Source organism: Anguilla rostrata, chromosome 5 (genome assembly GCF_018555375.3).
Source record: "Anguilla rostrata isolate EN2019 chromosome 5, ASM1855537v3, whole genome shotgun sequence".
In the NCBI taxonomy this organism is placed as follows: Eukaryota; Metazoa; Chordata; class Actinopteri; order Anguilliformes; family Anguillidae; genus Anguilla; species Anguilla rostrata.
Genome location: NC_057937.1, coordinates 29,054,968 through 29,071,811, shown reverse-complemented (window position 1 = coordinate 29,071,811; position 16,844 = coordinate 29,054,968). Strand labels below are relative to the sequence as shown.

At 38.8% G+C, this 16,844-nt stretch overlaps 1 long non-coding RNA gene across 1 annotated transcript; it reads right to left on the bottom strand.

The window, feature by feature from the left end:
* Window positions 1-13,540: 13,540 nt before the first annotated feature.
* Window positions 13,541-15,020, bottom strand: LOC135256111 (uncharacterized). The gene is made up of 2 exons (XR_010330382.1): window positions 14,638-15,020; window positions 13,541-14,370 (listed from the first exon to the last, which is right to left on the bottom strand). It is a non-coding gene; the product is annotated as an uncharacterized LOC135256111 (long non-coding RNA).
* Window positions 15,021-16,844: the final 1,824 nt, after the last annotated feature.

Here is a 16,844-nt window from a genome sequence, read left to right as displayed (position 1 = left end):
AACCTATGTCACTAACCGAAAAATCACACATAAATCTTGAAACATATCTATGAAACATATCTATGTTCCTTCAAACATATCCAATCAGAGCAATGTGATATCCCAGTGGCTGTTTTCCACTCCAAGAACAGGTTTACCACTAGGCTGTTCAAGTACAGTGCCAAAAATGAAACTAGTTTATCAACTCATGTAGCAGCAGATTCTGAAGATTGGAGCAAATTAAATATAATCATAAGGACAAAAAATACAATATATGGCTGAAAAATAAGATGGATAACTACCTTACATTGGTAATCTTTACTATGAGCAATAAACTACAAAGTGCGTTACCGAATATGCAAAGAAGAGCGATAGGCCCTTTGGTACCTTGCCACCATTAAAATCAAACATATAACTAAATAAAAACAGATTTTGTAACAAAACACAAATTTATGTTGCACATTTTCATGATCGTAAAGCATTTTACAGTTAATGGGGTGTCCTCAAGCAACACCAACCTGTGTGATATACAGTTGTCATTTGTGCCAGAATGGTCACCATGCATCAGCTGAAGAAGACAGTAAATTTTTATAGCAGTACAAGATTAAATTGCCAGAATAGGAAATACAGGTTGGGGGATTATCCATGGAATCTATCATAGAAAAGATGACAGTGAGAAGGGACCTTGATTTAACCCTTTTTTGCAAAGGCTTAATTATGCCCATTTTAGCCTGCTTTGTACTGTTTGGTTGAAAGCTTTATCACTCCAGATGTCAATATTTCAAAAACACCAGTAATGGTTTAAATTAAAGAAGACCCTTGTACCATTTATTATCATTAAATTATTTTCATAATTTATATATAATTTTTGGCCAGTGAATACTCAATCCAATTTTCTAGATCACAAACCTCCCATCGACATGAAATATGAAACTGATGTGCATTACTGCAAAAAGTCCAACTTGGAAATTTAAAACAGTGTACCTTGGCACCCCAAAATTGTGTAGCTGTGCATCATAGTAATTCAGGAGATTTTCACAGTTTTTCAACAGATAAACCTTTTTGACTCATTGGAAACATGCTGTATTTGCATCCATATGTTTAGAGAATTTCTCATTTTTGCAAAATAAGTGCCCAAAAACCTGCCAAAATCCAAACTGTCACAGGATTTTGTTGTGATGTCCCCACAAACCACTCAGTCCGTAAGTTTAGACACACAGGTTTTATTGGAGGTTTTGACAAACACACACAAGAGGGAGGGGAAGGCTGAAGCCACAGACTACCGTCTTACAGCCCCTGATCTCACTGCAGGCAGAACAGATTCAGGCCAGATAAATCTCTCTCTCTCTGTTTCTCTCTTTCTCTCTCTCTCCACACACAGCCGGCGTCATAAGCACGCCACCCCTCCACAACAACCTATCCAAATATGAACGCAGCTTCTATTTGACAAACATTATTTTCTCCTATGAGGAGGTAATTAGAGTGGAATGACCCTTAGAAAAGTTGAGCCCTAAAATATTGAAAGCTCAAAAACACTGCCATTACTCATGGTATATAATACAAGTCACCTCAGGCAGGGACTTATTTCTGCCGACTCCCCATACTTTACCATCAAGCCTTAAGCCGGACACCCACCACACGCGTATCGACCGCGAGCGCACTACGTGCGTAATACGCACGTAACTTAAGCGTAGTTGAAGTAGGTCTCGACTCTTTGCAGTTCTGGCCCCACGATGGTGGAACGATCTTCCAGTGGAGGTCAGAACAGCAGAGTGTCTGAGCACCTTCAAACGGAAACTCAAGACGCACCTCTTCTCTGTGTACCTCTCTCCTCTTCCCTAAACCCCCTCCCATAACTATAAAAAAAAAAAAAAAAAAAAAAAAAAAAGAAATTTTGTTCAGACTATCTTGTTTCTCCTTATTGTATGCATCATAGTAAAGGCTTTTTATCTACATGTTGTTCAATGGACTTAAGCGGACTTGATCCTGAGTTTGGTTACTCTGTTGTAAGTCGCTCTGGATAAGAGCGTCAGCTAAATACCTATAATGTAATGTAATGTAAAAGTACTGCTATGGCCTGTTTCTACACAGAAATATGCTCTAAAATGCTAGGTATACATGCTCTTATTTATATTTCATCCTTATATTAGGCTACTGGGGGTGTGTCCCTAGTTCCCTCCCAGATATTTTATAAGCAGCTAAAAAAATACAAGCCTTTTCGTTTTTGTATTGTCCTTGCAGAAAAAAAAACAACAACAAAAAAAAAAAACTGGAACCTGGGGAAAAGGCAAACTTAGTTTCGCTATCTTATTTTGCGGAGGGGGTGGGGTAAATTTGAAAATACACCACAGAAAGACGTAGCCTATTGAATGATGTAGAAGTGAATGCACCGAGCAGCGGTTTGTTAGCTCGAGTGTTGGAAGGTAGTTTTTAACCAACCATTGCTCAGCCTATTTGACTTCTCCGATGTCTTCGTTCGCCGTGCTTTCAAAAAGGGCTTGTTAATAAAAATCTGATAATCCACAGAGCTTTAAAAAATCAGATTATGTAGTGGTCTTGCCAATGAAAATGCACCTATTTTATAAATGAAGTTGTAAGCAAGCCTTTATTGCACTTGTACTTCAAAGCTTCCGGTGTTCATGGCGTTGTGATGTTCATATCCCTTCAAGATTAAACTGTTACGCTATCTTTTTGATGATTAGCTGATTTTACTAAATCTGATCCTATAAATGTTTTGACGTGAATGACAAGACAACACAGGAATTCCCAATGGTTGATTACGGATTATATATTATTATTATTATTATGATCATTACATATTCTTCATAAAGTTGGCACGCTTGTTAACCAAGCAAATAAATTAATACAGTTTGAGATTAATTATTATGCAGGCTACGTTGCGATTTAAGCTTATGGTAATTATTGAAAGCGTTTACTTTCTCACGTATTTACATGAGTTAACAAAATATTACCAAATTAACAAAATGAAAAAGGTTTCTCACCAAGTATTCACTTACCCATAATCAACAGTCCTGAACAAACGTGAAATACACGATATAATCCCACTGCAGACTGTGAAAGCTACTAGGAATATATAGCTTTTACCAAGCCTTTGCGCGACAAAAACGGAACCAGTGTAGATACGCTACGCACCGCGCCGTGCTGCTTCGCCGTGCTGCTTACGCGACGCTTACGCGACGCGTGCGGTGGGTGCCCGGCATTATTCAGGTTTAGCTTAACGTATCTAATACCTAACATCTAGCTAGCTAACTAGCTATAAGTTACTCTAAACCTGAATAAGGCCTGATTATAATATAATATTGTAGTGAGAATGTCCAAAGACACACCAGCTGCATCTTAAAGAACATTCATTGCTTTTACTGCTAGCCAAAATTCTCTACACGGAAGATAGACTGACCTGAAGCACAGACTGCTGGCTCTTTTATTCTGAACTCCGCACCAATACTGCAAAACTCTGTGACATCAACAATTTTGCATTATTTATCTCGTCCATCTGTTGCAAGCTAGCTATTGGGATAGCAGCTATGCCATCCCACCAAGTTACAGCAAGCCCCATACCTATACAGCACCGGCACTTTTCAGGGTTTCCTACAGAAATAAGCACAATGACCACAGACTCTCAGTCCTTAAGGACATTAACTTAATTCATAGAATTAACGAACAACGTCACACATCCACACAATAAAGCCCCAAACTTAGGGGATCTTGTGTTTTTTCGTTGTCTTTTTCCTGCTGAATGCATTATCACAAATTCTCCAGTACCACAATTAATAATTCTTCCCATTGGATTTTTTGCTGCATCTGCCAATTACGAATGTGATCAAAGTAGCTTTTACAGCTGTATAATCTTGGTGGGAAACTCATTTATATTACATTTAAAAGCATCCTCTATCATTTCACATGTAAACCCCACATAATATCATTTCATGACTTATATTTCCACGACTAATGTTCCACAGGTAGACTATAACATCTTGGACTAAATTTGTAAACCGTTAGACAATTGTTGACCAAAACATGGTGTAGCTAGCTACATAACCACATAGATGGGTCCCCATCTGAACCAATGACCAAGACATGTTTTCAACATACAAAAATGCCAAGTTACTCAGACATGCCAAGCTCTTGTCTATAAGTCATTAATTAAAACTCGCTAAATTGATGCATGCAATTACAACAAACAATATTACCTATTTTCACAAATCAAAGCAAGCTCCATTCCAAAGCAATGCCACCCAATGTTTCCTGAATTCATTCACATAACTTGGCCCTGTGTTTTTTCATCTTACCACCTGAAGAGAATGTGGTAATGGAAGAAGTAATCATTTATCGTAGTTTATAAACATCTGGTGAAAACTTACACTCACAGACTCCAGAAAGGATATGTTTATACGTGGTTAATTTATACGTTATTTATTTATAAGTTAATTTCAGAAAATTCGGAAGTATATTTACTACATAAAATAAATAAAATACTTTTCTTGCAGCATATAACATTCACACTAGAGAGGTGGGTTGGTGAATAAATAAAAATGACAATTATTTTGGCCTATTTAATATTTACTCTTACAAACCAAACATATGCCAAATGAATATACTGTATTTTAGCCAAATAAGTAGAATAGTATCATTTATTTTACAATGTAATTTTTTTTTTAAATTATGATTGTGAACACAATTTTCAAAGCATAATAATAATAACAATAACAACAACAACAACAACAACAATAATAATATAAATAATAATAATAATAATAATAATATGCCGACAATTGTTCATTAGCGTACTCATTTTAACAACTTTAGGTGTAACAGCTGAATTGGACATTATTTTCACTATAAATCATTACCATTTCACTTTCATGTGAATGAATAAAACATTGCATTTATATAGCACTTCTCGAGATGCTCAAAGTGCTTCACAGTGATCAGGGGGAAACTCACCTCAGCCACCACCAATGTGTAGCACCCACCTAGGTGAATGCGCGGCCACACATTAGCTGAGGTGGGGAGAGAAAGAAATTTTTTTGTAAACAAATAACATATAATTAAAGAGGTGTAATATAACATCGGAACATTACTTGGACTAGTACTCACATGTTGTCAAGGAGCACGTCTTTAGCAGCTACAGATGCCTCTTCTTCTCTTCCTCAGAAAATTATGTTGGATATTCAGCCAGCCACTAACAAGAATGGTTTTATCAATCACTTTAACAAACATTTTATATCTGCTGGTTATATTTTTAATGATCAAAATGTGGGGTCACCAGGAATTATTAGGCCTGATGTTTCACTGCCTTCAGTTGTAACTGAGCCTTTTACTTTTAGTCCAATTGTGTTCTTGAAGCATTAAGGAATAGAGATCCTAGAAAATCAGCCAGTCCTGATCTGTTAGTCACTAGGTTTCTGAAGCTCGCTTTCAGATCAAGCAGTTCTTCAATGACAACAATATATTAGTAATAAGCAATCTGGTTTCAGGTCTGGTCATAGCACAATTACTCAGCAGTAATTGTCATTCACAATAGCCATTCACAATAAAAAAACACTGTGCTTCCCTTTTCATTGACCTTTCTAAAGCCTTTGATACAGTTGACCATTCTACTGTTTGCTTGTGTATATCTGCCTCTGGCTCCCAACTGTCCAATCAGCCATCTTATACCTCTTTGGAAATCTTAGAGGTCTTTGTGGATACAAGGCTGTCAATCCATTACAATTAGTTTTAAGAAATTACTACTGCCCATTAGAATTGTGTACTGTTACGCAGACCTATTTTTGATATTTCAGTTGTATTGGAATTTACACTGGAATTGGAATTTCACATAAACCAAAAATACATAGAATACTACAGAATCTTAGAAAGGACATGTCTGGCTTTAATAATATAGGTAATGTTATAACTTTATTCCATACAGATTTTGATAGCTGAAGGAAATCATGTGATAGCGACACAAATTAACTTAAATGATTGAGCAGGCAAAATAAGTTTTATTTACCTTTATTTAGGACCTTGGGTGTTTTTCTTGTTGATAGTATTATTAGGTTACAGTTCTTCTTTTACCACCAAAAAATCACATACTGTGATACAAAACTGTAACAAATGTGCATGATCTTATAATTTAGAAAGTGATCTAATTAATGACCACAATAATCCCACTTTGTTCAGGAATGTGAACAGTAGAACTGGAACAACATGCAGTATACCACCTACCTAGATGACAAGGCATGGCCCACAACACAGAATGGCATAACCTCTGCTTTGAGAAAGTGAGGTTTTTATTTTTTCAGTTTTCCCCCAAGTAGACAATATGCCGTTCCTCTCTGAGCACCTTATGTTCTCTGGATAAACATACTTAAGCCTCTCAGAGACAGAACAATTTTAAACTGGGGGTCCTAGGTACCAAAGTCCTCTACTCACTGACAAAACATGCAGCCTGCTCACAGTTAGGAAGGGCAACACCGTGTAAAACATTGCATTTGACTTCTGCTTTCTCCCAGAGTCACAATTAACCAACATGGCACCAAAAAAGCAGTTACACTTTTTGTTTTTTACCGTAATTTACCTCAGGTTTAAAATTTAGCAGTTGCCATATCCTAGCTCTGAGACCCAGTTTCTTATTATCTGTTTTCAAACCCAAAATGAGTAGATGTCCAGTGAATCATAATTTATGTCTCTCATTATGGTAAATTAAGGGAGTATTAAGTGTCCCTGGGTGCTGATATAAAATCCGATGACTCCATAATAATTTTACTTAGAAGGAGAAAAGGAGGCCCTGGCACAGCACAATTGTGTTTCTTTTTCCCTCAATGAAGAGCCTTCAGCTATGGCATGGTCCAAGGGGCGGGGGGGGGGGTGCACTTGCCACACCACTTTTAAATCAATTTATTTTACATTTATTTGAATATTGTTAACTTTCAGTTCAACTGAGTTCAGGCAGAATGTGTTGAATCTACCACATTCAAGTTTGTGGTGCCTCAACAGCCAGAGGCAGCATATACAGAATAAAATCATAAAGGAAAGGAATTCATAAAGAATATAAGTGTTATCTGAGACAGCTGAGAATGGGTCTGATCCTTAATTATCTAAGGATTTTTGCCTGAGGGCTGAATGACTAGTGTTTTTGGAGGTAGAACGTTTGCCGTCGAGAATGTTATCCATCCTGTGAAAACACACTGCCCTGATGGCCGATCTGCCACTCACATTTTCACAATTCCACTTTTGCCTAGTTTTCCTTTCCCGGAAACGGAGTAAAGGTCTTTGAAGAAGTAGGAGGGTGGAGATACAGGAAATGTAATGGAGAAAGGGTATCATCCATCCATCCATCCATTATCTATATCCTGAGCAGAGTTACGGGGGGTGCTGGAGCTATCCAAGTGTGCATTGGGCATGAGGCAGGAATACACCCTGATTAGCCAAGATTAGCCTATTTAGAATAAAATATTGATAGACACAAGTATTTCAACCACTGTCACTGATGATTTAAGACTGTTTATTCAGAACATCTCTTGAACATTTATTTATACCAAGTAATCTGAAGAATCACACTATTGGTGAATTTTTGCTATGTCCAGTCCTAAAGTGGTCCAACAAGTGTTTAAGAGGGGATATTGTGACACACCTAATTACACTACACTGTACTATATATATATATATATATATATATATATATATGTGTGTATATATATATTTAAGAGGGGTGGATTCTTACTAAAATCCCTGGATTTTAAGTGGGTTTTATGAGGTTAAGAGGGTAAAATGAAAAGCACAATTAAAAAGTTAACGGCTTCTTACGACTGTTAAAAACACTGCAGAAACAAAGGGGAAAAACTGCAGGTATGTAACAGCCTGCGTAGCCACAAATATAGGCAACCAAGCCTGCCCACCATTTCTGTACACAACCCTAAGCATGTTGGGGAGACAATCCCTTAACAAAACACTTTCTTTCAATATACTGTGTCCCTCATTTACCCAAGTGTTTCCACTTTCTTTTTTTCTACTCCCTATATATCTTGAGGATGCCTTTATTTGTTATCCTGTTCATACTTAAATTCGTTTTTAATAATAAAATCTGAATTTTCAGAAAATCTTTCAGGTTTGAATCACCAACTTTAATTATAATTCCATTTACACAATATTTTTATTTGTCAGATGAAGTAACTGACAATTAGTTTATTAGCAAAGCACATCAGAATTTGGACAAACTTCTCCCAGACTGACAAACATATCAGGCTCATATTAATGAAGGGTTACACTTCTGAAAAGTGAGGCATATGCATCTCTGATATAGGCTTGAAAAAAGAGTCTAGTGGCTGTGGCCATTTTCATTCCTGGGCTCTTCATTTTGTGGGATTTTGGCATTAGCACATGTTTATAGCTGCACAAACATTTTATGGTAATAGGATAAAAATTATTTTATTTTATCTTTGTTAATACACAGCTCTGGGGAAATATGTGAGCCAAATTAAATTAATTGCATTTTCATTTTTTGTGCTTGTGATTATGTGCTGCCTTTGTCTGAAGGACAAAAGTAAATGGATTTTGAGGCCCCAGACTGTTTCAAATTTATGAAAAATCCAAATAATTATGAATTTTACCAAATGAATAAGCAAGAATTCTCCCTTTATTATACAACTGTTTTTAATACATTGTTTGCTGCCTGGGTACCTTGAGCAATCTTAGCGATTGCCCCTTGAAATGTTGTCTTTACATGGCAAACTGAAGAAATGAATTGACCAGTTTTTTTGTGAAGTTTTGGTAATTAAAGTTTTTTCTTTTTAAATCCACTTTTATTTGTTTTTCATTCATGCTTGCAAGACATGATGCGTGTCTCACTAAACCCTGCCTCCATAGGTGCTGACATTGCCCAGCAGAACTCTCCTGACCTTCCCATTGTAATTAACAATTGTCATGGTTTCAGGGTGCAGTGGCTGGGTGTGGCCACCAGGGGAGCACCCTGAGTCCTAATTGGACTCACCTGTTCGCCGCCTATTTAACCTGTAACGTGACGGGGTTCGTCGTGTCTGTGTCACTATCAGAAAGACCAGAGCCAGGTAATAGGACGGTGGGACAAGTGCTCTGTGTGAGCTATTTGTTAGGTTGCTTGTCCGGTACATTCAGTGTTGGCGCTCTAGTACAAAAAGAAAAAGTTATTTTTTATTTTGCAGCTCTGTGAGCTGGGGTATTTGGGACGTTGTCCTGGTTTTGTATTTCTTTTCAGTTTTTCTGAGTTGCACTTCCCTCTGTTTAGTCCTTCGGGATTTAGGGGCTACCTGTAGTAGCCTGGTGGTACCCTTGTCAGTGTGCTTGTGAACCTCTAAACACTATCTATTCCCCTTCACAACAATGGGAAGGTCAGGATTAGGTTTCGGACTAGCAGGCCTCCTTGTTTCTAATTCTATGTGGTTGTGACCATGTTCCCACAACTTCTCTTTTTAGGCAGTGCCCATTGCTCTTTTCAAATCAGTTTGTTATTATGTGATTTTATTTTCTTGATTACAATTTTTGAGAGAGCACAGCAAATTAGACTGAAAAACATGTGGCCCATCCTAAGGGCAAAGACAGACAGGCAATTTTTCTGGGTGGTGACACTTCCTCCATTCATTTTCAATCCACAAGGCATGTTAGCATAGCTGGTGGTGCGGGGCAAGCCCGTGTCATGGTGGTGGGAGATGGCACCAGGTGACCATCCATGGCACGATAAGCAATCAGATTTCATCTAAAGATTCAACGTGTAAATTGTCCCCCTTTTCAAGTTTCAGTTCCCCATTCCATTGTTTCGTTATGAAAGACATATTAATAATTGCGTAAGTATTAAAAAGTAATAAATATCAAAAATAAGTTTATGCAGTACTTCCCCTCCAAAATTCAAAAACAAAGCAGGAATTCACCTTGTTTGCTAGATAATTTACATCACAACACATAAAATTAAATAGACCTATAGCCTAGCCTATCACAATTCAACAGGCCAACTCAAATGCAGTCTTAAGTTTTCATAATTTTTTGATTCTATTCAATCTTGACAGTGATAACATACAACAGTTTGGTCATTTTGGGACTCGCTGTGCACTGAAGTTGGAGGAGAGTCATTATTGGGAGTGTGCCACTGAAGATAAAGCAGCACACTGCAATTTTGGTGCAGCGGAGTCTAAATTGCGCTGGTGTCGCCTGTCTACTCAGACCAAGTCGCAGCCCAGTGTACGATAATTTCAGGGCTTTCCCAAGCAATACACACAGGATCATGACCTATTGAAAAGCCAATCAACCATTTTTGTGGATCATATGCTGTCCAGTTTTACTTCAGTATAAATGCCCCAAAAAGATAAAATGCATATTTTGCACTTATAGTTCATAATCTTTATTCTTTTTATTATGTTAATTCCGGTATTTTTCTGCTTTTAATTGTGTATGGCTATTCCTACACTGCACTGTGGTCCTGTATTCCATTCTTTTTCTTTAACCCATCTGCAAAGAGAAGAATGTCAATAAATGCAACTTGAAAAATGTCTTTATTTGAACTGTGTGATCTTCATATACTGTATACTGTCAGACAGCCTAAAACTTTGAATCATGTGTGGGTCATGCTGCCTGCATAGGCTGTAGGCTATACATTTGAAGTGGAGTTGCTTAGAACAAATTCTAACTCCACTGCACCTCTGGGGTGCCATTTGGAAATATTAAGGGTCCTATGCCATTGGAAAGAAAATAATAACCAAGGAGAAAGTTGTCTGCGGTGTATGCACACTGCAACTAACCCTCAAAAGGCTGACACTTTTTTCCTTAAAAGGAGATTGGTCAGTTCAATTTAGTTTAAGTAAACCATGCCATTATTGTGAATTAATTATGGGCTCATGCATTTTTCATGCATAGGCTGACCATTTGGCTTGATTAAGCCTGTGTTCACTTAGAAAGTTGACAACCACCTTTGTGATACCGGTTCAGCCCAATTGCCATTGTTATGTTTTGTCTAGTCAAACATAAAAAAGCCCTAGGTATGTTAAGCCTACTTCATAGTATATGCCCCAGCAGAACACCAGCTGGCACAAGCTGGTCTGCCAACTCAAACAAGCTTGACCAGCTCATACCAGCTCAAGACCGAGGTTGCATTAATGCAGGATTCTACATTTTTTTACACAGAAAAAGAAAGGCAAAACACTTAAAAAAATAATACATACAGCTTTCTGTAAATGCAGAAGGGGTGGGTGCTGGAGCCTATCCCAGCATGCATTTGGTGAGAGGCAGGAATACACCCTGGGCAGGTCACCGATCAATCACAGGGACTTTGTTGATCCCCTTTATAAATTTAAAAGCCTCAAAAAAATCACCCCATGTCTCTTTTTACTAAGCTTGAGCAGATTAAGAATCTTAAAGGGGAATTGCACAATAACACTTCTGCTTCTCATGACTGATATTGCCCTTCTTATGAATGTGTCGCCCTTCATTTTTCGATTAGTTATTTCATTTTAAATGTCTAACATTAGAAATAAAAACCTTTTTTTTTTTTAGCGCAAGTCCACATAGTAGTACGGTTCCCGTTGTTTTCTTCTTCTTCGATTTCGTTTTGCGGCAAAATCGAGAAGAAGCTAAGCAAAACATTCCGTTAACTTCCGTTGAAATTCGTTCACAAACAAGGACTGTATGCAGGGTCCACTTTGAAGCCACCGACTACCAAGGCGACCGTCTGAAGCCTGGAGCTGTACCCACCATTTTCCCATCATTAGTCGAACCGCTCGAGGTAGGTACTAAGCGGGCTAGCTAATGCTATCCCATTTGTCTGTGATACATAGGATGTCTACGGTAACAGTTAGACAGCTTGCTGGCTGTTGTTATAGGGTTGTCACCATCCATTTATTTTGTCCTCAGACATTTTCGGTTTCGCTAGCTACTAGTAATACAACACTATTTCTATGACCAACCTGTCTGTGATACATAGGATGTCTACCACCAGTTGCCGTTTGTCCTGGGAATAGCCTGTGGTTCCTCAATCTCGGCCCGTTCCTGACTCGCTCTCGCACGATCGGCCTGCAAATTAGCCAGCTCTTCTTCTGTGTATTCCGGCTTGAATCGATCGGGCACAACAATCCCATGATCAAAAACAAAATCTCTTTCGTACTCAGACGTTTTCAGTTTTGCTAACTAGTAGTCCTACAACACTATTTCTACCACCAACCTAATGTTATTGTCTGCAGGTACGCCCACATCAGAAGTTGCGCAATGATATGCATCTCAAGTTCGACACTAAACTGCCTGGGTCTATTTCCTGCATTTGTAAAGGAAAACAACAAAACAGCGTAAAATATTTTAACATAATGAAATAACTAATCGAAAAATGAAGGGCGACACATTCATTAGAAGGACAATATCAGTCATGAGAAGGAGAAGTGTTATAAAGTGCAATTCCCCTTTAAGTCTTTCCTTGTAGCTTTTATCTCTCATACCAGTCATTTTATTTTTAGCTTGTGTAGCAAAAAATCTGTTTTGATCAGAACGGCAAAACATTAGTTTATAGCATTTTGCTATACAAGTGTCATAAAAATTATTAAAGTTATACATTTATTGTGACATTATTTTGAGTTAGCATATTATGGCAAAAATAATTATTTTTATCAGAATGTAGTGGATTCGTGTAAAATGCAGATTTTGAAATGTCCTGCATTCCATGGACGGGTGCAACCACTGTAAGATTCCAAGCTGATCTTATCTGAATTGTGGCTAGGGAGGCACTGCAGGGGCACATAAATATGGAAACAAACAAGCTGATCTGGAAAGAACATGGTTCTGACATGACTCCTGCTGATACACAGGCTGCGTCCGAATAGTCTTTTTTGCTTAGGAAGGTTTCTAACTGAGTGAAATGACCCGGAAGTATCTAAGTGGCAGCCATGATAAGAGCTGTTCAAATTCTCTAAATGCTAAGAAAAGGTGCTTCAATGCTTCCTATCTCATCTCCTTTAGCATAGGGTACACTGGACCGTCCTTTACGAAAGAAAAGGAGATAATGCCGTCCCATAATTCCTTAAGGCAGCAACATTTAAAGCGACGCACCATTCGGCCGTTCACGAAAACAAACGATCAGCATGACTGAGTTGTGTGGTGGTTCTTAAGCTATTATATGCATAGGTTTATACTAAGATCATAATCAGTTTATTAACCATAACACAGAAGTTTGTCTTTCAAGAAAAAGGGATATGAGACGTTTTTAGCCAGATTATGTTTTTAATTCAACATGTTTGAAACATAAGAATGATGATATTGTAGGGCAGTTGTAAGTGGTTTCTCTGCAGTCCTCTCTCTGAGGGCTCAAATGCTTTATTTCTGCATAAGTTCCCAAATGAGCCTGTGTCTGTTACTTTCAACATTCAAACACTATCTTCCACTTCCCTTCAGGATTGCCAGACCCCTCATGCCACATACTCATATGTATGTGGCATGTGGCATATGGTGATGGTGGTATAATACAGTAGCTTAATTAAAACCACAATTAGATTTGGACCAGTTAGGTTTGCTTGCTGGAGCAGATGATGGATAAATGATGACACCACACAGATTACCTTTTTAACCGGCTTGTATTGTCACTTTTCAATTGTAAAATAAAAATAATAAAATAAATTTACACCAGAAATGTGCATAGGCCCATGAATATCAACAAGACTGATATCAATTATCTGATCTGAGGGTGCACCCGCTATCCTGACTGAGAAACCATAGTTGCAGTAGTAAACCGTTGCAGTTATCAATAGATCAATAACAATCAATTATTCACTCAGGAGTTCAAAATTATCGCTTGCGTTCACAATAAAACTGGTGCAATTAAACACAAAATTTAACTGGTGCAATTAAACACGTACAAGTGTACATTAACAGTCCCAAAGACACAGAATATGTCTTAGTGTGTATGTGTCAATTGTCCAGAACTGCACTGCTTGTAGCAGGTCAGAGAGTGAAAGTGCATCACTGTCCTACCACACTGGAGAGAGTGGTTACTGCTCAGAATCCATCCAAGGAAAATCAAAACAAAATCCAGGGTCCCAAGTTTCACAACGGTTGGCTCGCCATCCTTGGATAACCAGAGCAGGGCTGATTCAAGCAAATAAACCAAGAAAGAAAAAAACCTGACCTGCATAACATCAGGTCAGAGGTAGTTGTGCATTAAAATCTAACACAATATAATCTGACAATATCAACAATGTTAAAGTAATTAAGTACTCATTTGTAATGAGTACATTCAATCTTTCACATTGTAAATGCAATTCGGTTTAACAATAATGTTTCAACATAAAACATAAAAGCAAACGAAATATGAATTGCCATTCTCACCGATGATGGTGTGTCCCATATGGTTCTAAAATGGCGGCGCCCAGCACGAACCATGAGGCGCTACAATTAAAGCGTAGCATAAGAATGTGCTATGGTATGCACTGCAATGCTTCTTAGCTAACCAATTTCTCCGTTACATTTAGTGCAATATAAACGGATATTTTAGTTTAACCACAAAAAGAACAAAATATACATATGGTCATTCGCTATTTAGTGCAAAGTGACTCTTTACTAAGTTATTAAAAAGCTACCAGCAAATCTGGGCTTTAACCATATAACAAGGTAAAGTCAGTAGCGAAGATTTTTCTGCAACAACAAGTTTGTAACTCACCGAAGTTTTAAAACCGAACCAACGGCCGTAAGGCAGCTACAGGTTATGCCGATGTAAATCCGTTCACTAAGTTTATAGTAACTACTTTCTGACTTTATCGTATTATTTAGCTTTAGCAGCTTCTGTTGATGTAGCGATTGCCAGCGTGTCCTCTGTCATCCCAAAAGCAGTCTGCGTGCTTCTCCTCTCATTCCTCCCCGCAACAGTTTAATGGGGCGTTATCACTCACACGATTGCTCAATAGCTTGCTGTCAATCAAGCTCATATTATGGCAATGATTGGACAAAACCTTGCTTGAGGAGTTTCTTCACTTTTTCCATTGTAGTAATTAGTTATTCATTATGCTGCTGCACAGCTTTTAACCCATATTCAGTACCAGGCGTTACACCCTCCCCTCTTGAAGGTAGGCCCGTCCCGGGACACTTGCTAAGGGCTGTGTAATCACTGGCGTGGTGAGGGCACAGGACACAGGATTGCTATGTTCAAGGTGATCAATTTCATTTAAGGAGTTTGAGAAGGCAGATGATAGACCTTGAAAAGCGACTGGATCACTGAGACTAGTGGATGTCCCAATTGAGGATAGTGAAGTCTGTCAGGCTTCTCTCGCTGCCTCAGAGAACGGCGGACCGGCTCCTCAGTCCTCTTGGTTAGTTCACCCCCAGTCGATTTCCCTGATGAGTTATCATCTTGTGCCAAGGTAGTAGCTACTTCATGTCCTGAGGTAATTTCATCTTCCCTTTCGGACACGTCAGCTAATGCAGTGAGTTGCTCGTTCATTATGAAGGAAACATCTTTCAAGGGTTCCTCTCCATTCGAGTCTTCATTAAGTAAAAATGGGGGATTGTTACTTTCAGGTAGAATAGATCCAGGTAAGTCGTTATCTTTAGGTAGTTTGTCATCTCCATGTAAGTACTAATTTCCAGGTATATCAGTACATTTTTCCAGCTCATATTCAACCTCTACTGGAGCATCTTCGGGGACAGCAATGACTGACTCTTCCGTGAGCTCAACAGTAGGCAATGAATGGTCATTAACCCTTAAGTCACCCTGAAGTTCAACAGACGTGACACCAGGAGGTTGGCGCAACTGGCGGGTTTCACACACTTCAGTGAACCTGAAAGGCTCCAACATTAGTGGAGGTAAGTCGTCATCGGTTTGAGAGAACATGTCGTCATCCTCATCATCATTAACAGTAGGGTTTTGGCGTGTCCGTGGTCTTCTGAATATCTTGGTTGATACTGGCTTTTCAGGTTCAGTCACCGGCAAGAATCCACAGGGCAACAGGAGATCCCGATGCAGTGTACAGAGTGGGCCCGCTTTTCCTTCAGGCTTTACTGTGTACACTGGTAGTTCACCTGCTTGTTTCACTACTATGTAGATGTCAGTTTCCCACTTGTCTGCTGGTTTGTGTTTTCCTTTAAGGCGAACATTTTTTACAAGGACACGATCCCCAACTTCCAATGTGGACTCAATGACCCGTGTGTCGAACCTTTGTTTGTTTCGCTCAGCCAACTTCAGAGCACTTTGGGTTGCAAGCTTATAGCTCTCCTTCAAGTGACTTTTAAGATCCTGCACATACTTTGAATGTGACACTGATGGTTTGTTGACTGGTAAACCGAAGGCTAAATCGACAGGTAGCCTTAGCTGCCTTCCAAACATGAGCTCATAAGGCGCGAACCCAGTGACTTCATTTTTTGTACAATTATAAGCGTGTACAAGTGGCTTGACAAAATCACGCCAATGTGTCTTGTCTTCAGCGTCAAGGGTACCCAGCATCTGTAGGAGAGTCCTATTGAAGCTTTCAACTAGGTTGCCTCTGGGGTGGTAAGGAGTAGTTTGTACCTTACTGATATCAGCAACTGCACAAAGCTCTTTTATAGTGTGAGATTCGAAGTCAGGGCATTGGTCGCTATGAAGTCTTTCTGGAAAGCCGTAGTGAACTATGAAATTGTCCCATAGACACTTAGCTACCGTACGAGCCTTTTGATTTGGGGTGGGGATTGCCACGGCGTATTTAGTAAAATGATCTGTGATGACAAGTATGTCCTTTGTGTTGCTTCTGTCAGGCTCCAAAGAAAGAAAGTCCATGCATACGAGCTGTAGAGGTCTACTGGTCTTGATGTACACAAGAGGGGCAGCTTTCTCTGGAAGTGACTTCCTTCGCATGCAACGGTTGCATTTTCTGATTTTCTCTTCAACAGAT